Genomic DNA, 14,332 nt, shown 5'->3' with positions numbered 1-14,332 from the left:
TTTGCAACCCCATGCAACAGTCCATAGGATTCTCTAGGCCAGAATGCTGGAGTGGGTAGCTTCCCTTCTCCAGAGGATCTTCCCAACTCAGGGATTGAACCCAGGTCTCATGCATTACAGGTGAATTCTTTATCAGCTGAGCCATCAGGGAAACCCCATATGCTAGCAAAGTAATCCTCAAAATCCTCCAAGCTAGGTTTCAACAGTATGTGAATCAAGAACTCCCAGATGTTCAAGTTAGATTTAGAAAAGGCAGAGAAACCAGAGATCAAATTGTCAACACACGTTGGATCATAGAAAAAGCAAGAGAATTCCAGAAAAACATTTATTTCTGCTTCACTGATTACACTAAAGCCTTTGACTGTGTATATCACAACAAACTGTGGACAATTCCAGACCATGTTACCTGCCTCCTGAGAAACCTGAGTGCAGGTCAAGAAGCAACAGTTAGAACAGGACATGGAACAAGGGACTGGTTCAAAATTGGGAAAGGAGTATTCCAAGGCTGTATATTGTCACCCTGCTTACTTAATTTACATGCAGAGTACATCACTTGAACTTCCAAAGTGGATGAAGCACAAGTTGGAATCAAGGCTGCCAGGAGAAATACCAAAAATCTCAGATATGCAGATGACCACCCTTATGGCAGAAAGTGAAGTGGAACTAAAGAGCCTTTTGATGAAGGTGAAAGAGGAAAGTGAAAAAGCTGGCTTAAAACTCAACATTCAAAAAACGAAGATCATGGCTTCTGGTCCCATCACTTCATGGCAAATAAATGGGGAAACAATGGAAACAGAAACAGACTATATTCCTGGGCTTCAAAATCACTGCAGATAGTGACTGCAGCCATGAAATTAAAAGACGCACTACAAAGGAAACTATAAGTAAGGTGAAAAGACAGCCCTCAGATTGGGAGAAAATAATAGCAAATGAAGCAACAGACAAAGGATTAATCTCAAAAATATACAAGCAACTCCTGAAGCTCAATTCCAGAAAAATAAATGACCCAATCAAAAAATGGGCCAAAGAACTAAACAGACATTTCTCCAAAGAAGACATACAGATGGCTAACAAACACATGAAAAGATGCTCAACATCACTCATTATTAGAGAAATGCAAATCAAAACCACAATGAGGTACCATTACACGTCAGTCAGGATGGCTGCTATCCAAAAGTCTACAAGCAATAAATGCTGGAGAGGGTGTGGAGAAAAGGGAACCCTCTTACAATGTTGGTGGGAATGCAAACTAGTACAGCCACTATGGAAAACAGTGTGGAGATTTCTTAAAAAACTGGAAATAGAACTGCCATATAACCCAGCCATCCCTCTTCTGGGCATACACACTGAGGAAACCAGATCTGAAAGAGACACGTGCACCCCAATGTTCATCGCAGCCCTGTTTATAATAGCCAGGACATGGAAGCAACCTAGATGCCCATCAGCAGATGAATGGATAAGGAAGCTGTGGTACATATACACCATGGACTATTACTCAGCCGTTAAAAAGAATTAATTTGAATCAGTTCTAATGAGATGGATGAAACTGGAGCCCATTATACAGAGTGAAGTAAGCCAGAAAGATAAAGAACATTACAGCATACTAACACCTATATATGGAATTTAGAAAGATGGTAACGATAACCCTATATGCAAAACAGAAAAAGAGACACATATGTACAGAACAGACTTTTGAACTCTGTAGGAGAAGGTGAGGGTGGGATGTTTTGAAAGAACAACATGTATATTATCTGTGGTGAAACAGACCACCAGCCCAGGTGGGATGCATGAGACAAGTGCTCGGGGCTGGTGCACTGGGAGGACCCAGAGGAATCGGGTGGAGAGGGAGGTGGGAGGGGGGGATTGGGATGGGGAATACGTGTAACTCTATGGCTGATTCATATCAATGTATGACAAAACCCACTGAAATATTGTGAAGTAATTAGCCTCCAACTAATAAAAAAATTAAAAAAAAAAAAATAAAAGATGCATGCTCCTTGGAAGGAAAGCTATGACAAATATAGACAGTGTATTAAAAAGCAGAGACATTACTTTGCCAACAAAGGTGCTTAGAGTCAAAGCTATGGTTTTTCAAGCAGTCGTGTGTGGCTATGAGAGTTGAACCACTAAGAAGGCTGAGCACCAAAGTTAGCTAGTGCTGTAGTCCATGGAATGGTAAAGAGTCAGACAAGACTGAGCAACTGAACAGCAACAAATATTCCGGCACAGGTAGCACAGTGCTCCCTCTGTGCAACGAGAGCATTCACACTAGAAAGAAGAGGGTCTGCTGGGCAGCATGCTAATGCTCTTCCTGGCCTTCTATGGGCTGCCTCTCAGATCTTTTTCTCACTCTCGCTCATAACACAGAAATGGGTTGTAGCTAAGATGTCAGCTTTTGACGCTTAAGATTTTACTTTCACCAGTGTGGAGTTCAAATGAGGGTCTTTTGAAACCCAAGAGCCTTCCAAATGCTATCATGAGTGGCAGAATGTCGGTATTAATAGCTACTGAGTGTGCAATGGCAGGATGGGAAAGGCAGGACCACAGACCAAAACAGGAAAAAGTGCTTCCCGATAGGGGCAGACAGGATAGCATGGAGCTTCAGGGCTGAAGATAATGCTTTCAAATGTCACCCCATGTCCTTTCTTGTGTAATTCAGATTTTGTTTTTTTTTTTCTTCCCTCTTCAACTCTTCATCACAAAGACAAAGCCAGAAAAGCAACAAACTGCAGGTAGGAAGACTTGTTTGATCTCTTTTTCTAGGAAGACTTTTTTTCATACTAATAACCTGACTTTTTAATGTTTTTCTCACATATCCCACACCTGAGTTTTACTCATCAAGTTCTAAAGTTTGAAGATCAGACAAGGAAGAAAAACGAAAAAGCTCACGAAAGAGGAAGCTTGTCCAGAAGCTAGAAAAACAGACTAGGGAGAAAGTGAGTCTCTGGGAAGTTCTCGGGAAGGCAGGTTCTGGAAAACTGAAGACAGCAAGACAAATTCCCGACTTTCCCTGAGAGAATCCTGAGAAAACTGCCAGCCTGTCATTACAGACTCCAACACAACCTGGGCAAGGCAAGCTAATGCAGCCGTGCTTGAGGAAGAGGTACAGACCTGTACCTAAGTATGAGCACAATCTCATAGCACCCATCTTCTCCTGTGGAGAAGCAGTCAAGGGTTCCTGGAACTTTAAAGAAAGGGTCCCGAGGAGACCCAGGGTCAAATGAGAAGGCCACAGTATGAGGGGACCTGACAACTAGGGGCAATAACAAGGTCCATGGACATTCTGACTTTGACATGTGATAGACTATGGGCAAAGCACCTACCCTTTCTGAGCCACAGTTGCCTTAGCTGCATCTATTTCACAGAGCTGCTATGAGAATTGCAGAAGCTAGTGCCCCTCAAGTTGCTAGAGCACATGATCTTGCATGTGACATGTGGTCAATAAAACTTAGTTGTTATAAGCATCAGTTGCAAACACTGCCCCGAACACCAGAGACCACCCTCCCTCTCACAGTTGGTGGAACAGGACCCCAATCACTAAGGGGTCAAGAGACACTGAGGTAAATGTGGCAAGTGGTCAAACGAAGTGAAACACTGTAACCAGGTCCAGCAAGGATGAAAAGACACATCTCTAGAGCAAACCTATAAACCATGACCCCCAAATTTACATCAACCAGAGAAGGAAGAGATGGAAGACCAAGGAATAATGGTAATTTCAAGTTGTATGAGATGGAGACAACTTCACTTGACAAATCAAGTATTTTCTACCATAAGCATGAAAAAATGTGGAATAAAATGGAACCAGTTATTAAAAAAATAAAGGAAGTTCCTTTTTATGCATATCTGAGCCATAGGCATGAACTGAAATCTTCTTATAAGGTTCTGTGGCCTTGTTTTGTTGGAAATTAATTTAATTTTATGCACATTTGATTCACAATCATCAAGTCACTGGCCCACATCTGTCTGTGGAAATATTAAAGACTGCAAGCATTCATTGATCAGTAGTTTCTCTATCAATTATAATTATTCTAAAAATAAATTTTGTAGGCTTTTCTGATTCTAAACATAACAAAATCTGAAATTTAAACAAAGTATAATGAAGAAAATTTAAATCACTACTTATCCCACCAACAAAATTAATCAATGGTAGCATTAACGATTTGCTCAAATTTCTAATTTATACATATGTATTTTAATTATAATCATACAATATATTAAATTTTGTATTTTGTTCTTTTACTTAGCAGTTAATCTGAAGCAAAAATTTGTTAATCATGGTAATACCTATACAACTTTCCATCATATGAATAAGTACATATGTATTAAACTTCTCTGCTATTTTGGGCATTTAGATTGTTCCCAATTTTTTATTATGACTAATAATGCTATAATAAGCCTCTTTTACCTAAATCAATAGGTGTGCATATTCTGAATTTCTAGAATTGAGATTTCTAAATCTTAAAATTATATGAACTTCATATACTTTACATTCTTATTTCCAAATTGTTTTCCCCCCAAATTGTCTAAAAATATACACCCTCAAGCAGCATATGTCAGTTCAGTCACTCAGTTGTGTCTGACTCTTTGCGACCCCATGAACTGCAGCATGCCAAGCTTCCCTGTTCATCACCAACTCCTGGAGCTTGCTCAAACTCATGTCCATTGAGTCAATGATACCGTCCAACCATCTCATCCTCTGACATACCCTTCTCTGCCTGCCTTCAATCTTTTCCGGTATCAGGGTATTTTCTAAAGAGTCAGTTCTTCGCATCAGGCAGCCAAAGTATTGGAGCTTCAGCTTCAACATCAGTCCTTCCAATGAATATTCAGGATTGATTTCCTTTAGGATTGATTGGTTTGATCTCCTTGCAGTCCAAGGGACTCTCACGAGTCTTCTCCAACACCACAGTTCAAAAGCATCAATTCTTCAGCACTCAGCTTTCTTTATGGCCCAACTCTCACATCCGTACATGACTACTGGAAAAACCATAGCTTTGACTAGATGGATCTTTGTTGGCAAAGTAATGTCTCTACTTTTTAATATGCAGTCTAGGTTTGTCATAGCTTTTCTTCAAAGGAGCTAGTGTCTTTTAATTTCATGGCTGCAGTCACCACCTGCAGTGATTTTAGAGCCCAAGAAAATAAAGTATGTCACTGTTTCCATTGTTTTCCCATCTATTTGTGAAGTGATGGGACTGCATGTCATGATCTTCATTTTTTGAACGTTGAGTTTTAAGCCAGCTTTTTTCACTCTCCTCTTTCACTTTCATTAAGAGGCTCTTCGCTTTCTTCCATAAGAGTGATGTCATCTGCATATCTGAGATTATTGATATTTCTCCAGGCAATCTTGATTCCAGCTTGCGCTCTTAACCAATGATGTATAGTATTCTTTCTTTTAGAAAACTCCTCATAGTTCATTGATCTTTTTACTTACAGTCATCCATCCATTAATTTATTCATTCAAATGATATTTAGTGGTGCTCTGCTCTGTGCTAGGCACTGTTCTGAGTGATAGCACTTTGTGATGTTGGACAAGGAGATAACTGATAAACAAAGTTCCTGCTCTTACAGAGGGCTAGGGTGTGAGTAAGTTCAGAGATGTAGCCAGCCCCAGATGGCATGAGGCCTTCTGCACTATGGCATGTAAGGACTTTGGATTTCATTTTTAAATGTAAGAAAAGCCATAAAGAAAATTTAGATAGAGCTATGACAGGATCTTATTTACAATTTTAAAAGATTATTTGGACTAATGGTACTGAATAAGGAGATAAGAGAGGTATCCATTATCCTAAATCACTATGCTTTTAGGGCAGGAAACTAGAGTGATTTGGGAAGGGGAAGTTGGGGTACAGGTGGTAAGATGTGGACTCTTATTTGTAAAAGTGTTTTGTTTACATTATTATGGATATTAGCTTTTTATTTGTTACTTTGTTGGAGATACATTCCTGGTTGTCATTTAGCTTTTAAATTTGTGTACAATTTTTGATGTGCAAATACTTAACAATTCTATGTATCAAGTCAATTATTTTCACACTTCATTATCCTCTCTTGCCCTGAAATTTTCCTTTCTTTCTTTCTTTTTTTTTTTTTTTGCTTAAAGTATTTATGAAACATGATATTAAAACTCTAATCCATCTTGTCACAGTTTTTTTTCTGAGGCTTAGAAATCTTGTGACTAAAAAAGTGTGTGACAGGTGCTCCCAGATGTTAAAGAGGGATGGCTAAACTTTTACTGCCTCAACAGCACTGCAAAGGATTGACAAACACCAGTGCGTGACCCTGAGCCAACCGCAGAGAAAGCCCCTACAAAGACTGACAGTGAAAAAAGCCAAGGGAGGGTGGCTTGCTTTAGAGAGAGCTGTCTGTGCAGGTTCGACAGCTTCTCTGAAGGCAGGAACTGGCAGCTCTCTTTCCTTTCCAAGCCCTGTTAGAGGCTTCTAGAAGGCTACTCTGAGAGCTTGATGTGTAGTTGCCTGGTATTTGGGGACACAGTGGACCAGAGGAAGATGCAAGTCTCTTACGAGTAGCGGTCCGTGGGCTCAGAAGGCTGTATTTAGGATGTAATAGTGGAACAGAAGTGTTTATTTCTCAGGAGCCAGAGGTAGAGAGGCATGGTTGTGCAGAGATGTTCAAAAGGGAAAATTGACAGTGATCAATCCTCCAGGTTTTTTTAGGATTGTTGATGTTTTGGTGCTGAAAGACTCATATCCTGGGAAACTCCTTAGTCCCAGCCTAACCAGGGTGGTTGGTCACTTTGCACATTGCTCAAGAAGTTATGAAAAAAGAGGCAGGAGAGCCCTCAGAAGAGGCTAAGGTAGAAGACAAGAACCAGGTCAGGAGACACTCTGCCTCTCCTGGCATCTGCTGTGAAAGTGATCCCCCAGAACTATTATAGGGTAAACTCCTCCTCACCTCCGGAAAACTTTTGCATAACAAGGAGCCAACTTTAAACATATTCAACAGCCCCCGGTGGAGTGAATAGCAGAGGACCTCTGCCTGTCAAAACTTTCTGCCCCTTTTCACTCCTACTATTATGACTGATGTGACTAGAGAGACTTATTACTACATATGATTGAAAAATGGTAGGACCTATCTGCCCAGGATGGTTCTGAAGTGCACAGGAAAAAAAAATAGGGCTGATGTGCAGGTTTGCCAGGATGGCATGAGAAAGTATGAAAGTGATGTTGCCTCCCCTCTTGCAATGTCACAGTCACAGTGAGTAACAGGGAGAGGAGGGTCTCATTGCATTCTTCTCCAGAAGCCAGTTGTTCAAGGATGCATTTGTCATGGAGAAGGAAATGGCAACCCACTCCACTATCCTTGCCTGGAGAATCCCATGGACAGAGGAGCCTGGTGGGTTACAGTCCATGGGGTTGCAAAGAGTCCGACACAACTGAGCGACTTCACTCACTCACTTAGGGCTTCCCTGGTAGCTCAGAGGGTAAAGCATCTGCCTACAATGTGGGAGACTCAGGTTCGATCCCTGGTTCGGAAAGATCCCCTGGAGAAGGAAATGGCAACCCACTCCAGTATTCATGTCCAGAAAATCCCATGAACCGAGGAGCCTGGTAGGCTACAGTCCATGGGGTCGCAAAGAGTCGGACACGACTGAGCGACTTCAGCTCTTATTTTCTAGGTTTGTATACTAAGCTCTGTTTAGAGCTATCTTAGATTGTTTGCGGATTTCTATGGAAATATGCTGTTTCAATTAGTGGGGTTTTATTGTATGTATACACATGTTTAGGCTTTAAGAAACGCTTTAGAAAAATCTTACAAATTCTCAATACCCAGCCCACTGGGATTTTAACAGATTGTATTAAAATACATCAACCTGAGGAGACTTGACATTTTAAGAAGTGCAGTCTTTCCAGACTGTCTGGATTTGAATGATGACTTTGCCACTTGTAAAGTGGCCGCCAGCCTGTGGCCATGAGCAGGCTGTTAACCGCTCAAGGCTCAGTTTCCTCATTTACAACATAAGGCTACTAATCATCCCTACCTCAGAGAATTGTGGTGAGAGTTAAAATGAGTTAATAAATGTAAAAAATTTAGAAAAGTGTGTAACATGTAGTTAATGTCATATTTGCTGTATCGTCATCACCATCATAAAGAGACAAAGTAGGTATGGTTGCTTTATGCAGTGCCAGCTTAGCTAAGCTGAAACTATGCCTTAATTTCCTCCCCAATATGGGCTTCCCAAGTGACTCAGTGAGTAAAGAATCTACCTGCAATGCAGAAGACACAAGAGACGGGTTTGATCCCTAGGTTGCAAAGATCCCCTGGAAGAGAACATGGCAACCCATCCCAGTATTCTTGGCTGGAGAAACCCATGGACAGAGGAGCCTGGCGGGCTACAGTCCATAGGATTGCAAAGAGTCAGACACCATGGAAGTGATTTAGCACAGCACTTTGATTCTCTTAGGACTGACCAAGAGAAATATCTGAAGGGAAGAAATGAAGCAGCATCCAGACCTAAGTTCCACCAGTTAACGCTGGATTTCCTCCTCCAGCTCTCAGAATCAGCTTCATGTGCCAGGGTCACCATGGTGAAGGGTCCCAGTTACCCTCCAGATCACTCATGTCACTGAGGCTGGAGTTGATAAGAAAGGAAAAGAAAGAAAAAAAGCAATTTCCAGTCTTTCCCTGCTCTCCCCGCCTTAGACCATCTTTCTTTCCCATTTGCCAGCTCTGCTGGCATGAGGTCAGCACCAGATGCAGAAAGCCAACGATTCTACCCTGACTTCTCAACTAGTTGCCACAGTCATATAAGGTCTAGTCTTTGAAAAAATCCCTTACTCTCACTAGTCATAATGGTTCTGCTCACTGCCAGAAAACCGACTGGTAAAACCTCTCTCCATTTATTCAAATATTTTTTTATACCTCTCAGTAAAATATTATAATTTTCATTATGTATGCTTTACACACTTATTGGTAGGCTTAGTCTTAGCTATTGTATATCTTTTGTTAACACTGAGAATGGGATCCTTTGTTTTCCACATCCTGTCTTCTAGTAGGTAAACTTAGAGAAATTAATGAGTTTTCTATATTTTTTTTACAGTATTTGGGCACTTTCACAAACTCTTATCAGTTCTAGAAGTTTTTTCAGGTACTCTTTATACCACTTAGGAAAAGAGAAAGTACTGGAAGTATGATAACTATACCCTTCACCCTCAGGCACATTTCAGGCTGTTCCACAATAACCCCTTTTTGTTCCTTTCCCACTCTTCTTTTTCAACCTGGCAGGAAGCATTTCTTTCTCCCTGGTTCTTCATCAAAAATCTCAAGTTTTTCTCAGTTGTTCTTTGGAAATTAGTGTTTATAAGACTCTCCCATGATATCCCCCTGCTGAGAAATAAAAAGCAAGTACCCTCCAGACTCCCTAGTTTCTCTGTGTTTTACCCAGCCCTTGGAATGGGTTATCCAGTTCAGCCCACATTAAAAGGCCCTTGGTGTTTCTTTTCAGCCAGTGATAATCAGATCAAATTGCAGACTTGAAATGTAAATGACCCCGAATCTGAATGAACTTACCCTTGGTGAAATTTCAGACCCACAGAAAATTGAGTCTGCTTCACTTGGAATATCCAGTGCTAAGCTAAAAGAAGCCAAGAAAACTGAAAAGGGGACAAAGATTAAATAAGCAAATCATAAACACTTAAGAAAAAGAATAAGTTTCCTCAGTCTATGAGTCTATTAAAAATTCAGTTCTTAATGACCAGAACACAACAGAACTGCTTACATAAAAAGGGCTATTCTTCATCCACAGCTCTTCTTAGCTGAATCACTGAATCACACAACACAAATCATACATTAAAATGCTGCAAGCAAAAAAAAAAAAAAGGAATAAATGGTTTTGCTGAATGAAAATACTGTGCTTCCTTTAAAAAGGAAGAAGGAAAAGTCTGTCTATTCACTGGGATCATTGTGATCAAATCAGGCCCATAACCTCTTGCTCTATTGGTTGCAGGCTAGAATTGTTTTTCCATTTATATTTCTTAACTGTTGAAAAGGAAAAAAATCAAATGAAGAGTCATATTTTATGACATGTGAAAGTTATTTGAAATTCAAATTTTGATGTTATTAAAAAATAAACTGATTGATATTAAAAATTCTAAGAGTTTATTTGGTAGTAAAAATTTATTTAAATGGGGCATCGCCAAACCAGAAGTGGTTAGGACAGTTCTGCTGACAGGAACTCAGGAGAGACTTTTATAGAGCAATGGGGAAGCAAAGAAAGGAAATTATTGATTGGCACAGCTTGAAGGCTAGTTGGCTGTTTGTGGTTGGTTGGCTTTAGGTTTCAATTTCCTATGTTTGTGGCATTTATAGGCTTAGATTTTGATTTGCTTATGTAGGCAATTCCAGCATTAGACCTACCTCAGCCTAATGGCCTCCTTGCTTAATTAATTTAACAATGTCCATAAATACAATTTTATTGGAACACAGCTGCCCATTCATTTACACATTGCCCATGGCTAGTTTCAAATTACAACCAGAGTTGAATTGTTACAACAGAGTATGGCTTAAACTGTTTATTATCTGGTCCTTTACAGAAGCAGTTTTCTGACCCCTGATTAGACTAGTTTCAAAACCTCAGCGCTATTGTTATTTTGAACAACTCCCTAACCGCTATTCCATCCTTTATCAAAAAACATCTCTAGACATCATCAAATGTCTACTGAGGGGCAAAAATCCTTCCTGGTTGAGAAGTGTCATGGGCAAAGCTCACTGGGGACTGGGCTGAAAGAAATAAGATGGAATCTAGGTGACAAAGTCTTGTACCTACCTCATGGATTAGAGCTCCCAGCACAGAACCACCACACCCCAACTTGGCAGATTGTGTGCAGAAGTGCTGCCCACAGCACTGCAATTCAAGATGTCAACAGCACACTGTGTGCAGAGAAGCTATGCCCAGCTCTTCAGTTTGAAGCACTATGGCCAACACAACTTCAAGGACTCATAAACACTCCATCCACAGTGGAGAACCTCCCACTGTAGTGGAGAACCATACGTAGAAGCCCCTCCAAAATCCAGTAAGGGACAGAGTGTACTCCAGAGCCAAGTTTGTACCTCTCCATTCTTTTTTTTTAAAATTGAAGGCTAATCGCTTTACAGAATTTTGTTGTTTTCTGCCAAATATCAGAAATGAATGAATCAGACATAGCTTTCCTTTGTTTCTGAAAGGAGCTTGGTCTCATTCTATTTTCTCGATTGACACTGGGCAGATGAACCCTTGTTGGGGTCCAATGCAGACCCAGACAAGTCAGTAACAGAACCACTGCTTTAAATGATGAAAAAATCATCATTTAAAGTCATTTAAATTCATTTAAAATCCCAACCCAGGAATCATCACAAGCCTAAAAGGAAGGTTGTGAAATGACAAGAAGGAGAAAGGGAAGGGAAAGAAAAAAGAAGATGTTACTTTATTCCTTGCTGAGCTTTTAAAATAGTATTTTAAAAATAATTTTATTTATTTATTTATTCTTGGCTGTGTTGGGTCTTTGTTGTTGTGCTGGCTTTTCTCTGGTTGCATTGAGTTGGGGCAACTCTCTGGTTGTGGTGCTCAGGCTTCCCTTCGCAAGGCTTCTCTTGTTTTGCAACACCGTTTCTACAATGCGTGGGCTTCAGCAGTTGTGGAGCATGGGCTCAGTAGTTGTGTGTCCCAAGCGCCGAGAGCACAGGCTCAACAGTTGTGGCACACAGTCTTATTTGCTCCTCAGCATGTGGGATCTCCCTGGACCAGGGATCAAACGCATGTCTACTGCTTTGGCAGGTAGATTCTTTAGCACTGAGCCACTAGCGAAGCCCTCAACACTATTTTTAATTTTAAAACTTCTCAAGCAAAAAAATGTATAATAGTATTTAAAAAATACAACTCGTATGGATTCTAGGTATGCAGGGATTGTAAAGCTACTTTTGGTTCTCAAGGTATCAGCCTTCCTTTAGCAGCCGCATTATACCATATAATGTAGCATTTCCTACTGGAAAAGACTATTTGCATGTTGATCTTCTGATAAACTTTCAATTGCATACTGAAGATGCTGCACATTTAGTTTACTATAGGCCCTGGGCCTTATTTCTTTAGGTTCCAGAAAGTTCTATGATGAAAGAGAATTTCTTTGGTCCCTTCAATGAAAATTCATTCTGTGGAGAGCCTTTTTCCTTAGAATTATTTTTGGTTTAACCTTGTTGAAACTTTCATGACTTTAGCCTCTGGACTTTACCCTTGCTGTGACCTCAAAAATTAGCTTACCACCTCTCCCTAAAAGCCCCAGATTGAATTTAGCCTGGCATTTCTGGAAAGCATCCAGTGGGCTCAGTAGCAACCTGTTTCCCTGAGGGCTAAGAGCCTCCTGAGGGAGAAATCACACTGAGGAAAATAGGTGCCAGACACAGGGGGCTTAGCCAGGAACACCTGAAGGGACAGAAGACTGTGAACACAGCAAGTTTTCTGCCACATACATTTGTTTCTGAGTCCAGTCCCCACTTGACTTATGTCCCTAAAATACACCTGGAAGAGCTACTGCCCTAAATCATCATAAAACACTGGGCATTTGTCTATCTAAATAATAAATTGTGACACTTGAAAAGGGTTAAATTTTCTATTTTCATTTTCAAAAAGCTAGAAACATAACTCATGCCAATATAATGAGCATGTGTCAAATTTTTAATTTGATTATGAAGGAACTAACATCCACTTTGAAAAGCTGTTTCAAAATAGAACATTAGAAACTAATATAGTAGATCCTCACTACTCACAGATTCCATAGTTGCAAATTTGTCTGCTCACTAAAATTGATTTGTAATCCCCAAATCAATCCTTGCACCACTTTTGTCATCATTTGCAGTGTTCAAAGACATGCAGAGGTCATGTTAGGAGAGGCAAAAAATTCCAGTCTCCCAACACATAAGTTCCCAGCCAAGGTCAAACAAATACATGCTCTGCCTTCTTGTTTCAGTTCTCATACTGTAAACAAATGTCTTTTTTGAGGTCTATATATTGCCACATTTTTTTCATTTTTGTATTTTTCCTGGTGACTTTATTGTTCAGATTAAGTCCTGCATATATCGTTAGGATTCTGTCTATTACTTCTAAGATCAAGAAAGCTGTGATACACCCCACAGAGAAATTTTGTTTGTTACATAAGTTTTGATGGGGCATGAGTTGTAGTGCTGTTGAGTGTGAGTTCAATGCTAAAGAATCCAAGAGCATACATTAAATAAGTTGCCTTTAAACAGAAACACTTTGATACAAATCAAGTTTAAATATTGATTAATTGATTAAATGTGACCAGAAGCTTGAAGGAACCTAACCCTATATTTCCTCTAGGAGCAATGGTTCAGTATTCACTAATTCAGAATTCACAGTGACTTTATAGAATACAACTACCACAAACAATGAGCATAAACTGTATATATATTCAGAGAAAAAGAATGCTGGAATAAACTGCAAAGTTAGATTTAAAAAACTGGTCAATGACTACCAGGGCAATAAAACTTTTCTACTAGACAGAAATCATTGACAGTTTATCAATCTTCTATATGTTAACATCCAACTTTACATTGTCTAAGACTTAATCAATAGTAAAAATAAAGTCAAAGTTACAGTCCCTGGAGAAGCAGGTGACCTTTAATCAGGCTTGGTAGACAATACTCTAGAGTATAGGGTTTCTCAGTTTCAGCACAGTTGACACGTTGGGCCAGAAAATTTGGATAACTGCTGTGGGGGTTTATTCTGTGGACTGTACGATGTTCTGCAGAACTTTTGCCTCTACCCTCTGGACACCAATAGCACCTCTCCTCCCAATCGTCAGTTCAGTTCAGTCGCTCAGTCATGCCCAACTCTTTGCAACCTGCAGCACACCAGGCCTCTCTGTCCGTTACCAGCTCCTGGAGTTTACTCAAGCTCATGACCATTGAGTCGGTAATGCCATCCAACCATCTCATCCTCTGTCATCCCTGTCTCCTCCTGCCTTCAATCTTTCCCAGCATCAGGGTCTTTTCAAATGAGTCAGTTCTTCGCATCAGATGGCCAAAGTATTGGAGTTCCAGCTTCAGCATTAGTCCTTCCAATGAATATTCAGGGCTGATTTCCTTTAGGATGGACTGGTTGGATCTCCTTGCTGTCCAAGGGACTCTCAAGAGCCTTCTCCAACACCACAGTTCAAAAGCATCAATTCTTCAGTGCTCAGCTTTCTTTATAGTCCAACTCTCACACCCATACATGACCACTGGGAAAACCATAGCCTTGACTAGACGAACCTTTGTTGGCAAAGTGATGTCTCTGCTTTTTATTTATTTATTTATTTTTATTTATTTTTGTGTGTGTGTGTGT

The sequence above is a fragment of the Muntiacus reevesi genome, chromosome 8 (genome assembly GCF_963930625.1).
Source record: "Muntiacus reevesi chromosome 8, mMunRee1.1, whole genome shotgun sequence".
Taxonomy (NCBI): domain Eukaryota; kingdom Metazoa; phylum Chordata; class Mammalia; order Artiodactyla; family Cervidae; genus Muntiacus; species Muntiacus reevesi.
Note: the sequence above shows the minus strand (reverse complement) of the source record.